This window comes from Pangasianodon hypophthalmus, chromosome 23 (genome assembly GCF_027358585.1).
Source record: "Pangasianodon hypophthalmus isolate fPanHyp1 chromosome 23, fPanHyp1.pri, whole genome shotgun sequence".
Taxonomy (NCBI): Eukaryota; Metazoa; Chordata; class Actinopteri; order Siluriformes; family Pangasiidae; genus Pangasianodon; species Pangasianodon hypophthalmus.
This window is the reverse complement of record NC_069732.1, coordinates 16,890,127-16,902,911: the sequence shown is the minus strand read 5'-3', so window position 1 is coordinate 16,902,911 and position 12,785 is coordinate 16,890,127.

Below are 12,785 nucleotides of genomic sequence, written 5' to 3'. Positions count from 1 at the left end.
ATTTGCTTCCATTTAAATAGGGACCTGGAAATTGTGCAACGTCTTGAATATTGTATATATATTATATATTTTTGACCATTCTAAAACTTTCTGTTTATTTCCAGTTAAAAAAGATACTTGCAGATTTTCAATGCGTTATATATGTGTTATGTGAATATATATAATATTTTTTTTCCAAGGTACTATAAAAATTTCAATCCTTATTCACAGCTAATCCAACTTCAACATGTGTGCAGTGAGAATGAAGACTTTCTCAAAAAAAAAAAAAAGGAAATAAATGTGCAATTATTTGCATTAGATTCCCTAAGAATGTCATATCTCGTGCCATGTCCCTTGCACTATTGAGAGAACGGATGCACTGATCTCTACACTTTCCGCTGCTAGGACTTGGAGAATTCCTTTGCTCCTCACTTATCACCTCACTAATAACAATAGTGACAGAAATTATACTTAAAAATGTCAAAGTCCTGTTTGTCAGAAGTGAATTCAATTATCAGGATATTTCTGGCACTCTCTTGCATGCAACCGTTCTAGATGTTCCACATGCAAATTTATTAACACAGCCATGAATATCATATGACTATCACATGTTCACTCAGACACGGGGAGAACATGCACAGAAACTCAGACAGTAACCCGAGATCAGGATCAAACCAAAGACTCTGGAGCCGTGAGGCAGCAACGCTACCTGCTGCGCTACCATGCCACCCTAATACAATAAAACAAAGAGTAATGAAATTTAAAAATACAATAATTACAATACACAAACAATAAGGTACACTTACTCCATGCTAAATGCAAGTTTATACAATTATACAAATTTGTTGGTTACATTTTACATTATTACATTATTTATTTTACAAAGTTTAGACTGCCTTTTAGACTGAATTTTTATAATAAAGTGAGGAATAAAGAAACAATAACATTTTATTAAAAATAGTATGAAACTTGTTATAAATAAATTTTAAAAAAATTCACTGCTGAACCACTACTTCTACACCTAATTACAATTGCGCTGTAGGACTTTTATTTAGGAAAATGTGCAAGTTTCTCATAGTAGCTGGCTTCCTATGCGTCGACTCATAGTCACTGTGTCACACTGAGTCACTGTGAGTCACACTGATTTAATGCTGGAGCTTTCCAGAAAATGCCATGCGAGGCAGTGATGCAGCACTTTCTGTTATTTACTACTACTACTACTACTATTAATAATAATAATAATAATAATAATAATAATAATCTATTATTACTACTATTCATCTAATAATAACTATTAACTATTATTATTATTATTATTATTATTAGTAGTAGTAGTAGTAGTAGTAATAGTAATAGAATATTATTATCATTATTCTTCTTATTAATATTATTGTAGTGGTAGTGTCATTATTATTATTATTATTATTATTATTATTATTATTATTATTATTATTATTATTATTGGAACAACAGGTAGATTTGTTGCCTCACAGCTCCACAGTCCTGATCTCGGGTTAGTGTCTGTGTGGAGTGTCGGTGCATGTTCTGCCCGTGGGTTTCCTCCAGTTTCTCCGGTTTCCTCCTGCCTCCCAAAAACACACCAGTAAGTTGATTGGCTAAGATAAATTGCCCTTAGTTGTGAATGAGTGTGTGAGTGTGTGTGTCCATGCGGCCCTGTGATGGACTGATGTCCCCTCCAGAATGTATCACATCCAGAGTTTCCCAGGACAGGCTCTGGATCCACCGTGAACCTGATTAGGATAAAGCGGTTACTGAAAGTGCATGAGTGAGTGTTTGAGTCACATTGTATAAGAAAATTACACCAATCAGCCATAACATTAAAACCACCTGCCTAATATTGTGTTGGTCCCCCTTGTGCCACCAAAACAGCTCTGACCCATTGAGGCATGGACTCCACAAGACCTCTGAAGGTGTGCTGTGGTATCTGGCACCAAGACGTTAGCAGCAGATCCTTTAACTCCTTTAAGTTGTGAGGTGGGGCCTCCATGGATCAAACTTGTTTGTCCAGCACGTCCCACAGCTGCTCGATCAGATTGAGATCTGGGGAATTTGGAGGCCAAGTCAACACCTTAAACTCTTTGTCATGTTCCTCAAACCATTCCTGAATAATTTTTACAGTGTGGCAGGGAGCATTATCCTGCTGAAAGAGGCCACTGCCATCAGGGAATACTGTTGCCATGAAGGGGTGTACCTGGTCTGCAACAATGTTAGGTAGGTGGTACGTGTCAAAATAGCATCCACATGAAGGCCAGGACCTAAAGTTTCCCAGCAGAACGTTGCCCAGAGCATCACACTGCCTCCGCCAGCTTGCGTTCTTCCCATAGTGCATCCTGGTGCCACCTCTTCCCCAGGTAAGCAAAGCGCACACACCCAGCCATCCACATGATGTAAAAATATGCCATTCATCAGACCAGGCCACCTTCTTCCATTGCTCCATGGTCCAGTTCTGATGCTCACGTGCCCGTTGTAGGTGCTTTCAGCAGTGGACAGGAGTCGGCATGGGCTCTCTGACCGCTCTGCAGCTACACAGCTCCATACGCAGCAAGCTGCGATGCACAGTGAGTTCTGACGCCTTTCTATCAGAGCCAGCATTAACTTTTACAGCAATTTTGCTACAGTAGCTCTTCTGTGGGATCAGACCAGATGGACTAGCCTTCACTCCCCACGTGCATCAGTGAGCCTTGGGCGCCCATGACCCTGTCCCTGGTTCACCGGTTGTCCTTCCTTGGACCACTTTTGGTAGGTACTAACCACTGCATGCTGGGAACACCACACAAGACCTGTTATTTTGGAGATGCTCTGACCCAGTCGTCTAGCCATCACAGTTTGGAACTTGTCAAAGTCACTCAGATCCTTACATTTGCCCATTTTTCCTGCTTCCAACTCATCAACTTCGAGAACTGACTGTTCACTTGCTGCCTAATATATCCCACCCCTTGACAGGTGCCACTGTAATGAGATAATCAATATTGTTCACTTCACCTGTCAGTGGTTTTAATGTTATGGCTGATCGGTGTATATATTTACTGTAAAAACTTTTACTAAATCTCTTATTTTATTACTGTATGAACTTTTCAAAAAAGCATAGATTATGGATCAATGATCCATGTCTGTGAAGGATTGTTGTTGGTGTTGCTGATATTTATATATACAATATACAATCTATCATTCGAGGTCATGGACCATCAGAGTGCAACATAAGTACCATTTGTCAAAATAGTTGCTATATGTCTGCAATAAATGAATGAATAAATGAATAAACTATATGGCCAGAAGTTTGTGGACACCTGACCACCACATTCATATGTGCTTGTTCAACATTCCAGATTTAGTCCATGTTTGTTCATCGCAAAGGTGTTCAGTGGGGTTGAGGTCAGGGCTCTGTGAAGGACACTCGAGTTCTTCCACTCCAACCTTCACACACCATGTCTTCATGGAGCTCGCTTTGTGCACAGGGGCATTGTCATGCTGGAACAGGTTTGAGTTCCAGTGAAGAGAAATTGTAATGTTACAGCAAACAAAGACATTCTATACAATTGTGTGCTTCCAACTTTGTGGCACCAGTTTGGGGAAGAACCACATATGAGTGTGATGGTCTGCTGTCCACATACTTTTGGCCATATTGTGTATGCCTGAAAATGTAAAAAGTAATTCTGTATTTGTTTTTTGAGGACAGCTTTGTGGAACATTGGTTCTGTGGTTAGGTTTAAATTATGGTAGGAACAGATTCTCATGCACATAGAAACCATTGGGAACTTTGAGCGTGGCTTAAAGAATCTGATTTCAATTTCCCAATCTGATTTCAGCACCTGGTGATTGTGATGATGGGGAGTTGAAAAAGAAAGTATGCTGTAGCATAGCTTAGCTAATGAAGCCTTTTATTTTAGAACTAGTTGGTGTTGTGTCAAAATCCCAGTTTTCTTTGTATTGGCTCTCAGAAAATCTGTTAAGTTACTTAAAGAGATGACTATCTAGCACAGTTAGTCTTGGTGCAACAGTCCTTTGTTACTACAGTTAACAACTGAGCTTGATATTTGCTACCTAGGCTACACTTGTAACCCATTTCCTCCATGACTTCACTCTGTGGCAGATGCATACTGTATATTGGTGCCACAAACACTCTTGTGAATTTTTATTACTGCTGGTTCTTTCTGAAATGGGAGCAAAAGTGCTACGTGACAAAATCTAATGTCAAACCCTATGACAGAGTGTTTTCTCATCTGAAAGGGTTCCATGTAGAACCTTTTAGGAAGCTAAGAACCCTTTCCAACAAACCCTTGAAGAACTCTTCTTTCTTACAAAGTATTGTTGTGTTGGAGAATGTTGCAGAATAAATGATTTACATTTTCACACAACACTTTGGTGATAATGGCTATGGGCACGCAGCTCTTCTGTAAATCATACCCCATTTCAGTACACCCTCAGTGATATTCAGAGTTGAGTTATGTGTGTGGAATGAGGCACTTATACCTAAACAAATAAACAGATTTCACTTTTTTAAATACTTTTGAAGTAATGTGCTGTTTTGGAATCCGCTTTCTGACCTTGGACTTGCTATTGGTTTTGGACGTGGTATACAGTTTTCCCTCAATGTCCTTGATTACCTTTATAAATTATACACTCCATTAAATGATCCATCCATGTAGATTTCCTGTCAAGGCTGAAATTTTTTATATTCAATATTTGTATACAAGATTGTCTACAATAGCAATTTTGACAGGAAAGATTTCACTAAGGGCATTATCTGTACCTAGTGTATACAGTCCAATATTCACCACAAGGTGGCAGCAGATGTGTTTAAAATATGTGTGAGTTTCTACTAAATATATTTTGTGAGGTGTTCATTTTTAAAAATTCAGACCCAGTAAAGAAAGCAGCTTCTTTTTGCTAAATAAAGTAGCACTACACATAGTGTTATATTTGATGATGTATTTCCACTGGCATTAGACAACACCTATTTATACAGAGTGTTTATTGAGGGCAAAATAGTTCCAGCTCCTTAGATAGTATGTAAATATCAAATCCATGAGTTATCATTATGATTATCATTATCATTAGATACTCTATCTAGGAAGTAAATCCCATTTTTGGTATAGATTTGGAACATATTAGCTGGAGCACAAAACTCTGACTCTTTTTACTGTGTGTTTAATGTTAAATTAAACCAGTAAGTGTGTTTTTCTTGGTGTTTCTGTTTTCACAGAGTTGAACTGCTACATTAGGAACAACTTGAGCAATGATTATAACTAAACATTAGAAGTGAACAATTAAAAATTTGGTAATTTGAGCAATGGTGATAAAGTATGAATTAGAAAATGCATTTTTGAACAATTATGTTAATTAACCAAGTGAGCTATGCTGAAGTGAACACCACAACATTATATAAAGAAAGGAAACGTTAGCTGGATAACTACCTTGCTGTTGGGGATTCAGTATCTAGCTAACTCATGTTAATTTATACCTTTTTCCAGCTACATAGTCGGCTATCTAAGAATCTTTGAAATGCTGATACCTCCACAGGTTTTGACTTGCATAATTTGCAGATCATCATCATCACGTTGTTTCCTTTGTAGCATTTCACACTGAAGGTCGTTCATAAATTGGGCCAGGGATGCTCATCTATCCCCTTTGTCTCAGCCACTGCTGCTTCTGACTAATCATTTAGTGCCTAATCATTTAATCATCAGGTGCCTGAAGTGTATTTTTGGTAGGAAATTGCTTTATTTTTGACTGGCTCTTGAAACTGAATTATTTAAAATATGCACGTATTGTCTTTTAATTGGCTTACAGTCTTCTGGGATTAAATGCATTTTTTTTAGCTCAGTAACGGTGATCAAAAATAAATGTAATGAAGTTGAATATTTCATTAAAAAAACTTTAAAAAGGTATACACCAGTGAACTAAGTACTGTAAGGAGAGTATATATACTTCGTCAGTAAGCTGAAAGTTTAAACTCAGGGAAAACATGATTCATGCATCATGATTCATGCACCTCTAGTTTGCTGCATATCATTAAGGCACAACTTTCAGAATTAACACTGTGCATTTGTATGTAAATTGTCACGATTATCTATAAAGTTTTTCCTGAATTTTCTCTTTAAATTTGAAAAGTGATATTTTTTCCATTTGTAGCAATATCTCTGTTGCTTAACTTAGTTTTGATTATTTGAAAACTATGCACACACACACACACACATGCGCACACGTACGTTATTTAGAACAAAGAACATTCTTTAGCCTGTATCAGTGCAAAGTCATGTTCCTGGAGGCCGTGAGGGGAAAAGATCACATTAGAGTTCATTTCTGATTCCTCTCTGCTGCACGAGCACCTGGCTCATAAGCTCCTAATTCTGCTGCCAGATGGCACCTCTCACAGAACACCTGCTTCATCATTGGAATTCCTTTACATTCCTCACACTGCTTGAATGGTAAAATTATTGTAATAATTTCATATCTCCCATTACACACTACCAATTCACCCTCCCCCGACACACACACACACACACACACACACACGCCATCACCACTTACAAAGCACACATTTATGCCTACAAATTTGCCGTGGCTTTGCGCCAAAGTCTATAGCTAAGCCACTCTTCACTTCTCTGCTTTGTAACAGAGTCTGACAAACAGTGTCGGAAAGCCTTTTTGTTGTTGTTGTTGTTGTTGTTTAGAGACCACTCATCACAGATTCTCACTTTGCCAGCGTGGCTTGGCTTCCCCAGGGTGACCAGCATCAACGTTTCTTCTCACCGTTTTTATATTGTAACCTGTGTGGCTCTTGTGAAAAACAAATGTACATTCATTTCACACCATCTGAACTACTGGGGTTTGCCACTAAATCCTAAGCACGATTTGACTCAGCTGAACGCACACACCACTGTGAATTCACATACAGTCAGGAGTGTAGAATATTTGGTGCTTCAGGGAACTGTATAAGAGAACAATGATAACAGCACATAAAACTGGTAGCAGTAGCCTTTGCAGTATTCCTGTGGACTTTTCATGAAAATTCAAACATTTTCTCCAGGGCCACTTCCATCTAGGGGGTAGAGGTAGTCTGTTTCACTATTCCACCCGCTGTGACGCCCTTGCCTATAGGGATGTAAAGTTATAGTTAAAACCCATGTGTGTATTTGCAATACAAATGCTTAAATAAAATATTTAATCTGAATTTTTTTTTTTGAAAAATGCATACTGTTAATGTCAATGTTAATTAAGAATTTGATGTTTAATTTAATGTTTGGTTTGAGTATTCCATCATTAATTACTAATTATGCAGTATTAAGTGATGAATTATCTTTGTAATTAACCCTCCAGATATACAGTAGACTCCTGAGATTCACATTTTTTTCGTTTTCATATTATCCAGAATATTTTTGTACCCTAAAAAGGACATATGAACCAACGTAACCAGAAATTATTGATAATTTATATATTATATATTTATAACTCACATGCATCCAAAACTTAACAAATGCACTTCAAATACATTCAAGTTTTGTGTTTTTGTGATTGTGTTTTGATTTCTTTTATTTGATTTGAATTTCTTTTGCTTTTCTTGAACTATTGTGTTGTACTTAACCAAAGTATTCACCATCTATTTTTACCTGTTTTATAAATGAGTCAAGAGACACACGTTCTCGTGCGCTCTTTTACAACCAGCTCTTTTACATCTTCAAAAATTTCTTGTTATCCATCTCATGAAGCTGGATGGCACCACATCTCCTCACACTGTGATTTGGATAGTGTGAACACGTCTTCGATGACGAAATTCAGTCTCAGTGTCCGTACCATGCGGATCTGAGTGTTTTTACCTGAGAAGTCATTTCAAAATCTATGACACACTCCAAGCGGATGAGCTTTTGATGGTTAACCTTACTGATGTATAATATTTCTGTGGTCTTCATAACCTTCTGATCAATAGCTCAGGATCTTAACTGGTGACTTCAAAGTGCTCTTTTTCAACATAAAAGTTTATCAGTATAGAAAAAATATTTAGCATACCAGGAAAGTCTAGCATCGCTCCTATGATAGATATCTCTTACAAATACCTACTTGTATAAATCCGTACAGCAACCAACTCGGCAAGGCAGGGCAGAATTCCAGGGGAATTTCTTTTCTTTGTTCGCTCGGCTTTTCCATTCAGCAAGGCACATACAGGGATGGTACACATGGTGCATCTGAACTGGATGGTAATTAGAACCGTGACAAATTGGAGGGAGGAAATCCAACTATTTCTATTATGAGATTCTTGCTTAATAATTCCTTAATGCATGATTGAATTTTGATAGGCTGTGGGGTGCCTGATCATTGTAACTAATAAACAACTGCATCTTAAGGCATTTTATGATTTGGGGTATTTTTGATTCAGAGTGAGACAAAAAAAAAAAAAAAAAAAAAAAGCTACTGATTTGGCAAATTTGACACAATTTGTGTGTTGGACCGAGTGATCAGTACACAAGTCACCGCAAGATGGCGCACGTGCATTCGGTTTTAAAACTTAAGTGTCCTGTAATGTGACAATTACTGCAAAACGTGTGAACAGCATTGTTTTTTTTTTTGTTGTTTTGTTTTTTTGTTTTTTTTTCATTAAGAATGAAGTCAGTCAGCTGTCAGTGAGCTACAGCGCTTTTGCACAGGTAGGCCTGTAGTAAATAGTTAGGCTGGAGAGAGTCTGAAAAAAGACACCCCAATTCACAAAGACAAACCAGCGCGTATAATTCATTAAGGAAAATAGCTTGTTAATTAGCGCTAAGTTAACCTGATTTCTCTTAATTAAAACATCTTTCCCCGTTTACGAGGTGGATCTAAGCAGATCTCCTGGGTGTTGAAATGTCTGCAGCAGCAGATGGTCAGGCTGTAATGGTTAACGCTCTCCCTCTTCCAGATCCTTCCGACCCACGAAGAGATTAACGGACAGCCAGCTCTTCCTATCAAAAGCAACATTTAACCGTTTCTGATCCACGTCGGATGTGCATGAGTGTGATATCCTGCTCTCCTGCTGTGCATGACTCAGACGCGTTCAGGCCCGTGACTGGATGGTGTGTTGGTTTCTTCTCAAAACGCACAAGTAGTGGGAACAGGCCTGTGCGTCAGGCCATGCGCAACCTCTCATCACCTGGAAGGAGTAGTTAGCTGTTAGACAAGTAGGTCCAACTGTATACACACACACACACACACACACACAGAGAGAGAGAGAGAGAGAGAGAGAGAGGTTTAATATCAGCGGTCAGACCCAAAAGTGATGAACGTGACCCTTGCTTTCACACAAACACGATGACATGGATGCACCCATTCTTTAGGGAGAATGTTCTCTCTCTCTCTTTCTCTCTCTCTCTCTCTCTCTCTGCATTCCCTAACATCCGAAATAACTGGGCTACTTTCAGAAATAAACGGCAGTTTGGGAAGATTTGGCTATTTTCTTGCCTGTTGTGTTCCATTACCAGATTGAAGTTGAATAATAAGCGATGAGTCAAACTGCGCACCCTTCATCTGCAGAGCTGTAATTAACAGGGGAAAAACGCAGGCGGCGGGGAAAAAATGCAAATGATTCCGCACAAAGGCTTCTCGCAAATTGGCGTCACCATTCCTCAAATTATATCATTACTATATTTTGAAAATGTTAATCTGTTGAGCGGATTTCCCGCGGGAGTTGAGTAAATTAGTTCTATTTCCGAACGGGCTCTGTGCGTAAAAGCGCGCCGGCGACAAGCACCTCTGATTTGCTGATTACAATTAGACTCCCCAGTTTGCGCTCCTTCAAGCATTGATAATTTTCGGCATATTAAGCACGTTTTAGCAAAGGTGATAAGTCAGTTTTAATTGAAATGAAATTATTATTCTAATGGAAGTTTGGTTATTATTATTAGAAGGCAGCGCTCATTTTGGATTCCCTCTTTTTTTTTTTAATATATAAATGCGGCGCGTAAAAAGGTTTTGAAGGGCATTAGGGTGTCAGGATTGAATGAGGTAATTTGAAGGGAATTACTTTCCCTTCTATCAGAAGTGAAGAAGTGAATTAAAAGTCCAAATCAATCGCCTTCACTCCCCCATTCTACTTTGACAGCAGCACAATTACAGATAATTAGATGGAGGAAACTTTTAATTGTGCGGATTAAGGAGGAGGGGAGAGAATTTTTCAGGATCAGAGGAAAAATTTGGAAGCTGAGTGTCTCGCCTGCGCAAATCGAATCAAAGGATTTGGTCTCTTAAAAAAAAAAAAAAAAAAAAAAAAAAAAAAAAAAAAAAAAACAGCAACGCGAAGCCTTCTTCTCTCTCTTTTAATTGGAACTGCATCTCGTACATCGTATCAAATCGTTCACAACAATTAATGTAGATTTAATTCTATAATTATCATCAAATCGAATAAATGTGCGACTTAATTTAGATAGTTAAAAATTAACGTGCGTGAAGTTAATTGAGTAATTAAACTCCTCAACTGCCGCCTATTAATTTGCTAGCCTAATTAAAAATGAATTTGATTTTGTGTAATGTTGGTAATGTGGGCATCGGTGTTGGATGGGCGCTCTGATTAGTTTGTTTGCTTGGGTGTTACATTTGAACACCTGCTGCTAATGGGGTCAATGATGTCTTCTTGCCTGCACATGCTCATTTTCTGCCAAGGGGGAGCTTTGCTGCATAAGAGGGGTGCATTAGCAATGGCAGGTCCAAACCCAGGTAACACACTGATATTCTGTCCTGCAGTACTGAGTGCAGACTTGGTGTCATTTTGATGCTTTATCCATCTCTGGTCCAGCCCTGACTTCCACCCCACTGGGGGCAGATTTAATGAAGTATAGGCTGTGTGTACTGTGGAAAAGCCAAAGTGATTAAGCATTTTTGATAATTGTACAGGAAGGCCAAGATCTTCTAAAAAAAATAGCAGCTGGAATATTGAATTAGTGATTAGTGCACTATTTATCATCACACACACATTTTATATATATATATATATATATATATATATATATATATATATATATATATATATATATATATATATATATATATACAACACACACACAAATATATATATATATATAGATACATATATAGTTCAGTAGTGATTTAAAAACAAAAGACGACCATCTAAAGGCCTGCATGATGGGTGATGATACCCACAAATAATAAATATATTAATAATTATGAATAAAATTATCCAGACAAACAGTTATTTGTGTGTTAGCATTGTGAGTACAGGTCTTTAAAAGTGAAGCATTAAATCTGCTGCTTCTATTGTACAGGCAAAGTGTAGATAAAAAAAAATTCAAATAAGAAGGAAATAAGACGGCCAGCAATGTGCCTGAATGCGAGTCTTGTTTGTCTTATTATCGGGTTAATTAAAGCTCAGATCTGACAATGTCGGTTGGGTGCAGAAAAGCGGATTTAAATGCAGAGTCTCCCGGGAGCGCGTGTCAAGGGCTGCCGCTTTTCACTGAGCCCGGACGGGCAATTATTGAATATTTGATGTTCAAAAAAGGGCGATACGAATAAATGGACTTATTCATCGCTGTGTAGGCTATGTCAAGATAACAAAAACAACAGCAAAAAAGTTTCAAAGCGCAAAAAAAGAGGGGACGTTAAAAGATCTCTGACTACTGAAGAGAGAGAGAGAGAGAGAAAAAAAAAGGCCGGATTGTGAGACATTTTTAAAAGGGTTCATTAAAATGTACACACTGAAATGCAGAGGGCTGCATTTGGGCTGGAGGTCAAGAGACGAACGGATTATATACTTCCTCATAATAATATTAATTAAACAATTTGCATGCTAATAAGGTAACAATTACCAGGGCCCCTGTTGAAAGATCCGGGTTATTACAACACGCCAATCTGGGGTGCCAAGGGTCAGGGAGGGAGTGGGGAGCGAAAATTTCAGCTCAGATTAACATTATGACAGCTTCAGACATTGGCTAAATAAAGTCGAATTAATTCCCTGTAATGAGAGGGGCGACGGAGTCTACTTAAAGTGGCGGGATTGATTAGCATTCTGTATTCATAAGCACGGTTCACTTGCTTGAATAGGCTGTGGCACTGCATTCACAAACTGCTCTGTGATGAGTTTCGTGTACGTGTAGCATGAAAAATATTGTTATAGATACTGTTAGAGAGAAAAAAACTGGTATACGTTAGAGGGGAAAACGTGATATGTATGTATGTGTGCTTTACATTACACACACACACACACACACACAACATATGTGTACGTAAAACGTGTGTATCTCTCCCCATATATATATATATATATATATATGTATATATATATATATATATATATATATATATATATATATATATATATATATATATATATATATATGTATACACACACACATATATATATATGTGCGTATATATGTATGTGTGTATATATATATATATATGTGTGTGTGTGTGTGTGTGTGTGTGTGATATATATGTAATATATATGTTATAAAGGCTAGTCAATGCATGTAGACCAACTTTTATAAGAAATGTATAAAATGTTAGGGTTCTGGGTGCGGGAGTAAAACTAGGGTCTAATTTTGCAATTATGAATTAGACTCCATTAATCACACATGCAGCCCAAGTCTGGGGAAATACCTCTCATTAGATATTAGGCAATCCTAAATTTGCTTTTTTTTTTTTTTTTTTTTAATTAATGGCTCGTGTAATTAATAGGTTCATTTATGTTTCGTGCAGAACCCAAGGTTCACCCCCACCTCTTCCAGACACTTAAACAACGTGCTCATGTTCATGTGTCTGCGCCTCTGTATACTGGACCAGTTGTAGTTTTGAATTACATC